The following is a 12,398-nucleotide window of genomic DNA, read 5'->3' on the forward strand; positions in this document are numbered from 1 at the left end:
TAAGCGTCTTTTAATTTCATGGCTGCAGTCACCATCTGCAGTGATTTTGGAGCCCAGAAAAATAAAGTCTGACACTGTTTCCACTGTTACCCATCTATTTGCCATGAGTGGACCACCACAAACTGTGGAAAGTTCTTAAAGAGATGGGAATGCCAGGCCACCTGACCTGCCTCTTGAAAACCTGTGTGCAGGTCAGGAATCAACAATTAGAACTGGACATGGAACAACAGACCGGTTCCAAATAGGAAAAGGAGTACGTCAAGGCTGTATATTGTCCCCCTGCTTGAGTACATCATGAGAAACGCTGGGTTGGAGGAAGCACAAGCTGGAATCAAGATTACCGGGAGAAATATCAATAACCTCAGATATGCAGATGACACCACCCTTGTGGCAGAAAGTGAAGAAGAACTAAAGAGCTTCTTGATGAAAGTGAAAGAGGAGAGCAAAAAAGTTGGCTTAAAGCTCAACATTCAGAAAACTAAGATCATGGCATCTGGTCCCATCACTTCATGGCAAATAGATGGGGAAACAGTGGAAACAGTGTCAGACTTTATTTTTGGGGGCTCCAGAATCACTGCTGATGGTGAGTGCAGCCATGAAATTAAAAGACACTTGCTCCTTGGAAGAAAAGTTATGACCAACCTAGACAGCATATTACAAAGCAGAGACATTATTTTGCCAACAGAGGTCCATCACATCAAGGCTATGGTTTTTCCAGGGGTCATGTATGGATGTGAGAGTTGGACTATAAAGAAAACTGAGTGCTGAAGAATTGATGCTTTTGAACTGTGATGTTGGAGAAGACTCTTGAGAGTCCCTTGGACATCAAGGAGATCCAACCAGTCCATCTTAAAGGAGATCAGTCCTGAATAATCATTGGAGGGACTGATGCTGACACTGAAACTCCAATACTTTGGCCACCTGATGTGAAGAACTGACTCATTTGAACCTGATGCTGGGAAAGGTTGAGGGTGGGAGGAGAAGAGAAGGACAGAGGATGAGATGGCTGGATGGCATCGCCGACTCAATGGACATGAGTTTGGGTAAACTCTGGGAGTTGGTGATGGACAGGGAGGCCTGATATGCTGCAATCCATGGGGTCATAAAGAGTCGGACACAACTGAGCAACTGAACTATCTGTGTGTAGGAAGAGACTTGGAGGGTTTTAAAAGAATTTATCTGTGACCCTTTTCTGTTTATTGCATCTTCCTTACATGAATTCACCTGCAATGCAGGAGACCCTGGGTCAATTCCTGGGTTGGGAAGATCTCCTGGAGAAGGAATAGGCTACCTACTCCAGTATTCTTGGACTTCCCTGTTGGGTCAGCTGGTTAAGAATCCATGTGCAATGAGGGAGACCTGTGTTCAATCCTTGGATTTGGAAGATCTCCTGGAGAAGGGAAAGGCTGCCCATTCTGGTATTCTGGCCTGGAGAATTCCATTGACTGTATAGTCCATGGGGTCACAAAGAGTCAGACACGAGTGAGAAACTTTTGCTTTCACAATATTTGCCTATGTGGGTGTTGGCAATGACAAAGCTAAAGGACATAGGGCCTTACTAGTATTCCTAAAATGCCACTCTTTTCATTCACCCAGGTTTTACAAAAGCTCTCCATGACTTTCTGTTGTTTGGAGAACAGTGTGCAAAGCCAAAATCAGAAAGTGAAGGTCCCTCTATAATAAGACCTTTCCTGGGACTTCCCCAGTGGTCTAGTGGTTGTGACTTTGCCTTCCAATGAAAGGATTGCATTCAATCCCTGGTCAGGGAACTAAGATCCCACATACCTTGAAGCCAAGAAACCAAAACACAAAACAGAAGCAGTATTATAACAAATTGAGTAAAAATTAAAAATGGTTTACATAAAAAAAAAAAAAATCCTAAAAAAAAAAAATCAAGTCTTTCCCCATCTTTTACCAAATGATTCCTCTTCCCCTTTGTACACGCTGCCTCACCAGGACTGGTTTGTTCTCCCTTTCACTGGAACTGCCTGACCATGCTCACCTCTGCACTTCCATTCGTCTCCTTTTCATATCCTGGTGAGCCCCTTATGTTTCAGAGTTTTCTTCACGGCTTCTTATGATTGCTTTTTCCAACACTATGTGTATGCCTGAAAAAAAGGGATACTCTATGGCATTGTTACATTAAGAAAATAATTGTTGGAGAAGGGTGCTTAAAGAGCTTAGCCATCTCAGACCTTGAAGAAGGGAATGCTTGCTATTTTCCTGGCTGACAAATCTCATAAGCTCTCCATTAGGTTTGCAAGCAGCTGAGGGGTTGGCTATTACCCTCTAACTTCCTTCTCCTGTTTACTGATTCAGAGCCCCACCTATCTTTTGGTTAATGGACAATTCTTACAATCTGGTAGATTATTGATTAAGATTCTTGGTTTCTCCTGTGGTTGTGTGTTATTCTCATAAATCTCCAGAAGGGGATACATCAGAAGCTGCTGGATAAGGAATTCCTCAATGGTCTAGTGGTTAGGACTCTGCACTTTTCACTAAGATCCTGTGAAAAGAGTGGCCTGGCAAGCTACAGTCCATGGGGTCACAGAGAGTCAGACCTAGCTGGGTAGGCACACGAGCATTTCTGTAAATAAATGGAAGGGGATACATCAGAAACTGCTTGATTGGGATTTCCCCAGCGGTCCAGTGGTTAGGACTCTGTACCTCCACTGCAGGGGTTATGGGTTCCTGCCGGGGTCCAGCCCCAGTGGATCCAGGGAATTTGAAGCGGGGACTGCGTCGGCGAGGATCAGGAAACAATTGCTTAATTAAATGTTAATTAAGGATATAAAGAGTGGTTAAATAAGGATAGCTCAGTGAGGAAATTCAGTGGAGAAAAGAGGCTGAATAATGCAGCCAGAAGGTGAGAGAAAGAACGACATGGGGAGACCAAGTTTCGGTGAACAAGGCCCGCACTTTATTTTCCAAAGTAGTTTTTATACCTTAAGTTATGCATAGAGGATAATGGGGGAAGGGGTAGAGTCATGCAGTAAGCCAGGCTTTCTTCCTGCAAACTTACCATATGCAAAAGTTTAGGTGATTTGCATCATCTTCTGGCCTGGAGGCCTGTTAACATTTTAAGACCCTTTCTTCAGAAAACTTATTTTTCTCTAAAGGTGATTAGTCAGGCGCCACCCTCCAAAAGCATTAGATAAAGTTACATTCCTATAGGGCAAAGGTGTGGTGGGCTACAACAAGAAAAAGAATTAACTCAAGGGTCCAAGGTTACAAACATTAAACTACTACTTACACCAATTATATTAATCAATACACTGCCAGGGACACAGCAGGTAAGGGATATGGAGACTTAGCAGCAAACATTGGCCCAACAAGTGAAAAACCCTTCACCAATACAATTTCTAATCAATCTTTTAACTGCTCAAAGGAATTTGTATTTAGACAGTTTAGAACATCTCATGCCTCTCACAGTTGGGAGGCTCTGAGCAATCACATGTGGCCGGAAAAACCTATTCAGGCAGGCTAGAGGACTTCCAAAGGAGTTTGTAGGTTGAAACACTATCACACCCAGGAACTTTATTACCTGGAGCTGTAAGTTAACTCTTTTTTCAGAGAGAGGTAGTGGGGGACAGCCCCCCGTAAAGTCAGAGGTGTAGGTGAGAGCACAAAGCAGAAAGTAGGCAGACTCTGGTTTTGGGGGTAGATGCTCGAGAATTTCCAGGGGGACTCCTGAGGCTCGATCCCACCTTTGCGTTTGCTGAGCCTCCTTCCTCATGATCTTTGCCAGGGGCGGAGCTCCTGCTCCCGGCAGGTTCCATCCTTGGTCTGTTAACTAAGATCCCACGTGCCTCATGCCGTGGCAAAAAAAAAAAAAAGAAGAAGGAGCTGCTTTATTGTTTCCATCTTACTGGAGTAGTAGCTGTAGTCACTCAGTCATGTCTGACTATTTGCAACCCTATGGACTGTAGTCTGCCAGGTTCCTCTGTCCATGGGATTCTCCAGGCAAGAATATTGGAGTGGGATGCCATCCCCTTCTCCAGGAGATCTTCCTGACGCAGGGATTGAACCTGGGTCCTCTGATTGCAGGCAGATTCTTTACCATCTGAGACACCAGGGAAACTCTATCTTACTGGGAGCTATTCCACATTTGAATTTAATGCCAATCCTTAGAATTCCTCTAATCCTCTTTTGTGCCCATTAGACCCACTCCCCTGTATTTGCAACCTCATCCCACTTACTGCATCTTTACCTACAACATGCTTATACCATTTGGTTTGAAAAGAAAAAGGCAGTCATTTCCTGTATCTCCTAGCCTTTTGTCTTTAGAGTCATGGATTATGGAAACTCCTGTGTCTGTCTGTCTCCATTTGCAGTGGACAGCATGGAGAGATGGCTAGGTCCCTATCTTACTCTCTTCAGGCTGCCATAACAAAAATACCATTGATTGGGTGACTTATTAACAACAGATATTTATTTTTCACAGTTTTGGAGGATGGCAACTCCAAAATCAAGACTGCCGATCTGTGTCTGATGAAAATCTGCTTCCTGGTTCACAGAAGACTGTCTCTCACTTTGTCTTCACAGAACAGAAGGAGCGAGGGAGCTGTCAACCTACTATTCTTGACAATATTCCTCTTTTAGAAAAAAATCTTTCCTGTTTTCAGCTGATGGTTACTAAGTTCTGCTGTTCCTGCCACTTCACTCCCCTCTAACCTCTACTCTAGCCAGACCTGGTTATTTGTACTTCCAGAAACATGAGATGTTGTTCCTCACCTTCCACTCCTGGTCTTTGAACTTGCCCTTTGTTTTCCCTTGAGAAATTCCATGTCTCTCCCATATTCTTTGCTGTTCTCACCATCTTCCAGACCCAGGTCGCAAGTCACTGCCAACCCCACAACCAAAAATGTGACTTTACAATCTCTTGGGCAATGTTGTGTTTTTAATCACAGTGTCCCGCATTGTATGATAATTATTTGCAATCCTGTTTTCATCACTAAACTGTATGTTCATTGATTCATTTCTCTTGGCATTCACAGACCTAGCCGCTAAGTCGCTTCAGTCGTGTCCGACTCTGTGCAACCCCATAGGCCGCAGCCCACCAGGCTCCCCCGTCCCTGGGATTCTCCAGGCAAGAACACCGGAGTGGGTTGCCATTTCCTTCTCCAATGCATGAAAGGGAAAAGTGAAAGTGAAGTCACTCAGTCGTGTCTGACTTTTAGCAACCCCAAGGACTGCAGCCCACCAGGCTCCTCCATCCATGAGATTTTCCAGGCAAGAGTACTGGAGTGGGGTGCCATTGCCTTCTCCTCACAGACCTAGACAGCATAGTAAAAAGCAGAGACACTACTTTCCCAACAAAGGTCCATCTAGTCAAAGCTATGGTTTTTCCAGTAGTCATGTATGGATGTGAGAGTTGGACCATAAGGAAGGCTGAGTACCGAAGAATTGATGCCTTTGAACTGTGGTGTTGGAAAGGACTCTTGAGAGTCCCTTGGACTGCAAGGAGATCCAACCAGTCCATCCTAAAGGAAATCAGCCCTGAATATTTATTGGAAGGACTGATGCTGAAGCTGAAACTCCAATACTTTGGCCAACTGATGCGAAGAGCCAACTTGTTAGAAACCCTGATGCTGGGAAAGATTAAAGGCAGGAGGAGACGGGGACGACAGAGGATGAGATGGTTGGATGACATCACTGACTCAATGATATAAGTTTGAGCAAGCTCTGGGTGATGGTGAAGCACAGGGAAGTCTGGCATTCTGCAGTCCATGGGGTGGCAAAGAGCTGGACATGACTGAGCGACCGAACAATAACAAAGTATTATATCTGGCATGTAACAGATAGCTAATGATTTTTCTTTAATCAAGAAGCTCAAGAAGATTTTTTTGTTTGTCTTTAAATTTATTAATTTGGCTGCACCAAGTCTTGGTTGTGGTATCTTTGTATGCTGTGCTAAATTACTTCAGTTGTGTCTGGCTCTTTGCGACCCCCTGGACTGTAGCCCACTAGGCTCCTGTGTTCATGGGATTCTCCAGGCAAGAATACTGGAGTGGGTTGCCAAGCCCTTCTCCAGGGGATCTTCCCAACCCAGGAATCGAACCCTGCATTGGCAGGTGGGTTCTTTACCACTCGTGCCACCTGGGAAGCCCTATGCTTAGTTGCATGGGATCTTTAGTTGAACACAAACTGTTAGGTGAGGCATGTGGGACCTAGTTCCCTGATCAGGGATCGTATCTGGGCCCCCCTGCATTGGGAGCTCGGAGTTTTAGCCTTTGGACCACCAGAGAAATCCCAAGAATGTTTTTTGAATGAGTGGATGAATGAATGCAGTGGCACAGGAGACTGAGGAGAAGAGACAGAAGCAAGAGACAATTTAGGTGCTAGATTCATTAGAACTTCATAACTGTTGGCTTGTGAGAAAGAAAGGAGCTATCTGTCAGGGAATAATATAATTCCAGGTAGTGATGAACACTGTGTCATGAAGACAAATAAGAATGTTTAAACAGAAAAGGGTGGGGTGGTATTTTCAATAGTCTCACAATGGGTTCATCAGCGATGCTGCTGCTGCTAAGTCGCTTCAGTTGTGTCTGACCCTCTGTGACCCCATAGATGGCAGCCCACCAGGCTCCTCCATCCTTGGGATTCTCCAGGCAAGAGCACTGGAGTGGGTTGCCATTTCCTTCTCTGATGGATGAAAGTGAAAAGTGAAAGTGAAGTCGCTCAGTTGTGTCTGACTCCTAGTGACCCCATGGACCGAAGCCTACCAGGCTCCTCTGTCCATGGGATTTTCCAGGCAAGAGTACTGGAGTGGGGTGCCATTGCCTTCTCCATCATCAGGGGTGACTTCTCAATTATGTGACCAAGTACAGCAGTGAGCTCTGTGGATATGTGAGTGCAGATTGTTCCAGGCAGAAAGAGGCACACATACAGAGCCTTGAGATGGAAGCATGCTTGACTTGTTTGAGAAATGGCAAGGTGTGGGTGGGGGCAGGGAGTTAGAGACGTGATCAGAGATGCAGGAGTTGGGAGGGACATGACCTTGGAGGCTATGCTATGCCTTTGGATTTTATTCTGTGTGAGATGGGAGGTCTTTGGAGGGTTTGAGCCAAGCAATGACACAATCTGACTTAAATTTAAAAGGATCACTTTGGCTGCTATACTGAAAATCAATTATAAAGGGACACGGAGGCCAATTAGGAGACTGTTGCAATAATCCCAGAGCAAGATGGTGGTGTCTTGGACTAGGATAAGAGCAGAGCAAATGGTGAGAAGTGCTCAGATCAGATTCTAATAGGTACATTTTTGAAATTAGAGCCAATAGGCTTTACTTGTGGACTGGATGAGAAAAGAAAAGGGCTCTTCCTGGATTTTGGACTTGAATATTCTACAGTGATTTTAAAGACAGTGTATTCAAAATGAAACTCATTCTCTCCATCTTTCATTTTGGTATGTAAATTTCAGCATCCCAACATTTCTTTCTTATTCTGATCACCTTTTCTCCTTTCTGTGTCTACCCAAACAATTCCTACATCTTGACACCTTTACTGCCTTACTGATACCAAATACATTCACTTCTATTCACCCACAACCTTATTTCAGGCCATGAAATGACCTGCTTGGATTACTCCCACAAGCTTCTATATCTCCCTTTAGAATATCTCCATTTCAATCTCTCTGCATGTGGCCAGAACAATCTTTCTCAGTGAAACATTTCAGTGATTTCTAGACTCTCTGACCTAGCAATCTTCTCTCTTGCTGAATTCTTAAAGCCCCTGTGCCTTTCACCTTTGCCTGTGCCATATTCTCTTATGGGGCTTCCCTGGTGGCTTAGTCTGTAAAGAAGCTGCCTGCATTGCAGGAGACCTGGCTTCAATCCCTGGGTCAGGAATATCCCCTGGAGAAGGGAATGGTGACCCACTTTAGTATTCTTGCCTGGAAAATCCCACAGACAGAAGAACCTGGCGGGCTACAGCCCATGGGGTCGCAAGAGTCAGACGTGACCAAACCACCACATATTCTCTTACATCCAGCCCTTTGCATGTGCTGTGTTCTCTGCTAATCAGAGCACTTCCAGTTCCTTTCGTGGAATAGTTGTGACTTGTGTTTTGGGTCACAGTTTAGTCATTTAAATAGTTTAAAAAACTTCCCAGGTTCATTTTTAGAATAAAAGGTGTCATATTACATGAATTTTTTTTTTCATTTTCTAGTTGAATTTTCATAAAATACTCAATGCTTTTGTATCTCTGTGTTGTATTGTTCATTTTCTCTCAATCTGTGCTTATAGTTTTATTCATTTACAGTAAAATTAGTTGGCCCTTTGAATCATCCTACTGTGTTTTAATTATTGCTGGAATACAGTCATGTGTTTCACATGAACACATTTTTATCTTGAATTTTTGTAGAGAAACATTTTAAAGAACTATTTTGGAACTACTGTGTTGTGTTTTTGGTTTTGTTTTTCTCTGTGTGTGGAGAGAGGCCAAGGACTCTTTGCTCACCTGTACCTGCTTATTCCCTGATTAGGTACAGTGCCTTCCTTTTGTTGATAAACAAGGTAGGTTGTTAAGAAAAACCCAATGAGGTGAGGGGACCTGTGGATGCACAGGAAGGACAGTGAAGTACTTATAAATTAACTGCATTAGAAGATACCAGATTTCCCTTTCTTTGTGTGAGTGCTAAGTCACTACAGTCACGTCCGACTCTTTGTGACCCTATGGACAGTGTCCCACCACACTCTTCTGTTCGTGAGATTCTCTAGGCATGAATACTGGAGTGGGTTGCCGTGTCCTCCTGCAGGGGATCTTTCTGATCCAGGGGTTGAACCCGCGTCTCTTATGTCTCCTGCATCGGCAAGCAAGACTTTTACCACAAGTTCCACCTTGGAAGCCCTTTCTTAGATATAGTGCAACACTTTTAAACACCTAGTGTCTTGTTTGGAGAGCAGTATTTGAATAGTGAGGGGAAAAGAAATGGGACCTGAGGGGAGAAATTGTATTAAATCACCGAGACAAAATATTTTCCTTACAGACTGTAAATACTGTTTTTTAAGATGCATGTGAGTTAGCAAAGCAGGTCACACGTTCACCAGTGTGGTGAGGATATTTATGTGAAATACACAAGGGGTTTTGACTTCCAGATGTTTGCCTTGGAATGTGATTGCAATGACATCACAGATACATTTGAAAGTATATCTGCAGCTATGATAATGGTGTTTCAAAATTTGAAATGGAAAGAAGAGCAGAATAGATCATGCCAATATTGGTGATTTCTTTCAGAAATAGTAGAGATTTTATTGGTAAGATATAACTACTTCTTGAAACAGTCAGTGAAAAACTTTTAAGATACTTTAAAATAACCCTGCTACTAAGATTATGTTTTCTGGAGAATATCATTTGTAGAAATTGTATGCAAAAAGAAGGTAATTTAATTCAGCTGTAATCTAGACCATTTTCCTGAAATCTAAGGCTTTTCTTCTTTATATTAAATAATAATGTTCACCAAGAGATTCAACAAGTACTTATTGTCTTCTATGTGCCAAAGGTGTTCAGGTGCAAGGATTAACCAGTTAACAGAAAGTAAAGTCCCTGCTTTGTTAGAGGTTACTCTGTGCAGGGAAGAGAGACAATAAACAAGGAAGACAGCATTGTAAGTTACAAGGATGATAAATGTAGGGAAGGAAAAGAAAGTAGAAGAGGTTGGATACAGAATGCTGGAGGAGAGGGGCTGGACTGTCATTTTCTGTAGCGTCCCCGCCAGTGCCTAATCAATATTCCAAGGGCACAGCCAAATAAATCGAAATAAATATAGGAAAAAAAAAACAAAGCAAGTGAGGGGAAAGCCAAGCAATTTTGGAGAAGAAAGTGTTCCAGGCAGAGTGAAATCATGTGCAAAGAGCTTAAGGCAGACATATGCTTCCAGGACTGGCTAGAGGTGATAAGTAATAGAGCCGGTAGGAAATGACATTTAAGATCTGTGACGTGGGGCTGGGTGATGGCAAAGATCACACGGGACATTGTAAATCAATATGCAAACTTGAAGCTTTGTTTTGAAAAATACTGAAATCTTTTAGATGGTTAAAAGCAGAGACAAAAATGATTTACATTTCAGAAGTATGACTGTGGCTGCTGTGTTGAGAGGCAAAGGAGGAAGTGGGGAGACCAATTAAAAGTCTAGTTTCATAATCTATGAAAGAGATGAGGGTAGCTTGATCATGATGGTAAGGGAGTGGAAATAGGAAACCATGGCCAAGTTCCAGATATATTTTGAAGGTAACTTTCAAAAGATTTCCTGATGTGCATGCTCAATCATTACTGTCTGACTCCTTGCAATTCTATGGGCCTTAAACCCACCAGGCTCCTCTGTCCATTGTATATCCCAGGCAGTAATACTGTAGTGGGCTGCCATTTCCTTTTCCATGCGTAATTATTTAAATGTTAAAGTATTCTATGTGAAATGTGAGTGAAAGAAAGAAATCATGATTTAAGATTTTTTACCTTTGAATTTCTTTTTATCATGAAAAATTTTATGCATAGTTGATATAAAATGTGTTAATTTCTTCTGTACAGTAAAGGGACTCAGATATGCATAGTTGTATATTCCTTTCATATTCTTTTCTTTTATTATTTGTCACAAGATATTGAATATAGTTGCTTGTTCTATACAGTAGGATGTTGCTGTTTATCCAGCCTGTATATAATAATTTGCCTCTGCTAATCCCCAAATTAATCCCATTCCTTACTCCGCTATCTGCCTCCTGCTTGGAAATCACAAGTCTATTCTTTGTATCTGTTTTTGTGTCATAAATAAGTTCATTTGGTATCATATTTTAGGTTCCGCATGTAAAATATGTCATAATGACATTTGTCTTTCTCTTTCTGATGCGCTTCACTTAGACTGATAATCTCTAGATCTAACAATGTTTCTGCAAATGGAATTATTTCATCATTTTTGATGGCTGAATAATATTACATTCATCTGTTGATGGACACTTAGATAGCTTCCATGTCATGGCTATTGTAAATAGTGCTGCTATGGACATGTGCACGCTTAGTCGCTTCGGTCATGTCTGACTCTTTGTGATGCTGTGGACTGTAGCTCATCAGGCTTCTCTGTCCGTGGGATTTTACAGGCAGGAATACTAGAGTGGGTTGCCATGCCTTCCTCTAGGAGGTCTTCCTGATTCAGGAACTGGACCTGTCTCTCTTACATCTCCTGTGTTGGCAGGCGTCTTCTTTACCATCAGGGCCATCTGCTGCTGTTCAGTCTCTCAGTCGTGTCTGACTCTTTGCAACCCCATGGACTGCAGCACACCAGGCTTCCCTGTCCTTCACCATCTCCCAGAGCTTGCACAAAACCATGTCCATTGAGTTGGTGATGGTATCCAGCCATCTTATCCTCTGTCATCCCCTTCTCCTCCTGCCTTCACTCTTTCCCAGCATCAGGGTCTTTTCCAATGGTTCAGTTCTTTGCCAAAGTATTGGAGCTTCAGCTTCAGCATCAGTCCCTCCAAGGAATATTCAGGGTTGATTTCCTTTAGGATTGACTGGTTTGATCTCCTGCAGTCCAAGGAACTCTCAAGAATTTCCTTGAACACCACCGTTCAAAAGCATCACTTCTTTGGCACTCAGCCTTATTTATGGTCCAACTTTCACATCCATACATGACTATTGGTAAAACCATAGCTTTGACTATACGGACTAAATGGACTATCTTGGCAAAGTAATGCCTCAGCTTTTCAATATGCTATCTAGGTTGGTCATAACTTTCCTTCCAAGCAGTAAGTGTCTTTTAATTTCATGGCTGCAATCACCATCTGCAGTGATTTTGGAGCCCAAAAATATAAAGTCTGACACTGTTACCACTGTTTCCCCATCTATTTGCCATGAAGTGATGGGACCAGATGCCCTGATGTTAGTTTTCTGAATGTTGAGCTTTTAGCCAACTTTTTCACTCTCCTCTTTCACTTTCATCAAGAGGCTTTTGAGTTCCTCTTCACTTTCTGCCATAAGAGTGGTGTCATCTGCATATCTGAGGTTATTGATATTTTTCCCAGCAATCTTGATTCCAGCTTCTGCTTCATCCAGTTCAGCGTTTCTCATGATGTACTCTGCATATAAGTTAAATAAGCAGGGTGACAATATATAGTCTTGATGTACTCCTTTCCTAAAAAACAGTCTGTTTTTCCATGTCCTAACCCTTGCTTACAAATTATGGAAAATTCTTAAGGAGATGGGAAAACCTGACCACCTGATCTGCCTCTTGAGAAATCTGTATGCAGGTCAGGAAGCAACAGTTACAACTGGACATGGAACAAGAGACAGGTTCCAAATAGGAAAAGGAGATTGTCAAGGCTGTATATTGTCACCTTGCTTATTTAACTTATATGCAGAGTGCATCATGAGAAACGCTGGACTGGAAGAAACACAAGCTGGAATCAA

At 42.6% G+C, this 12,398-nt stretch overlaps 1 protein-coding gene across 3 annotated transcripts in view; it reads left to right on the plus strand.

The window, feature by feature from the left end:
- The window catches only part of LOC104992906 (chromosome unknown open reading frame, human C4orf22), a 717,206-nt gene that overhangs the window by 230,093 nt on the left and 474,715 nt on the right, over nucleotides 1-12,398 (plus strand). The window lies entirely within an intron of this gene.

Source organism: Bison bison, unplaced genomic scaffold (assembly GCF_000754665.1).
Source record: "Bison bison bison isolate TAMUID 2011002044 unplaced genomic scaffold, Bison_UMD1.0 scf7180017864228, whole genome shotgun sequence".
Taxonomy (NCBI): Eukaryota; Metazoa; Chordata; class Mammalia; order Artiodactyla; family Bovidae; genus Bison; species Bison bison.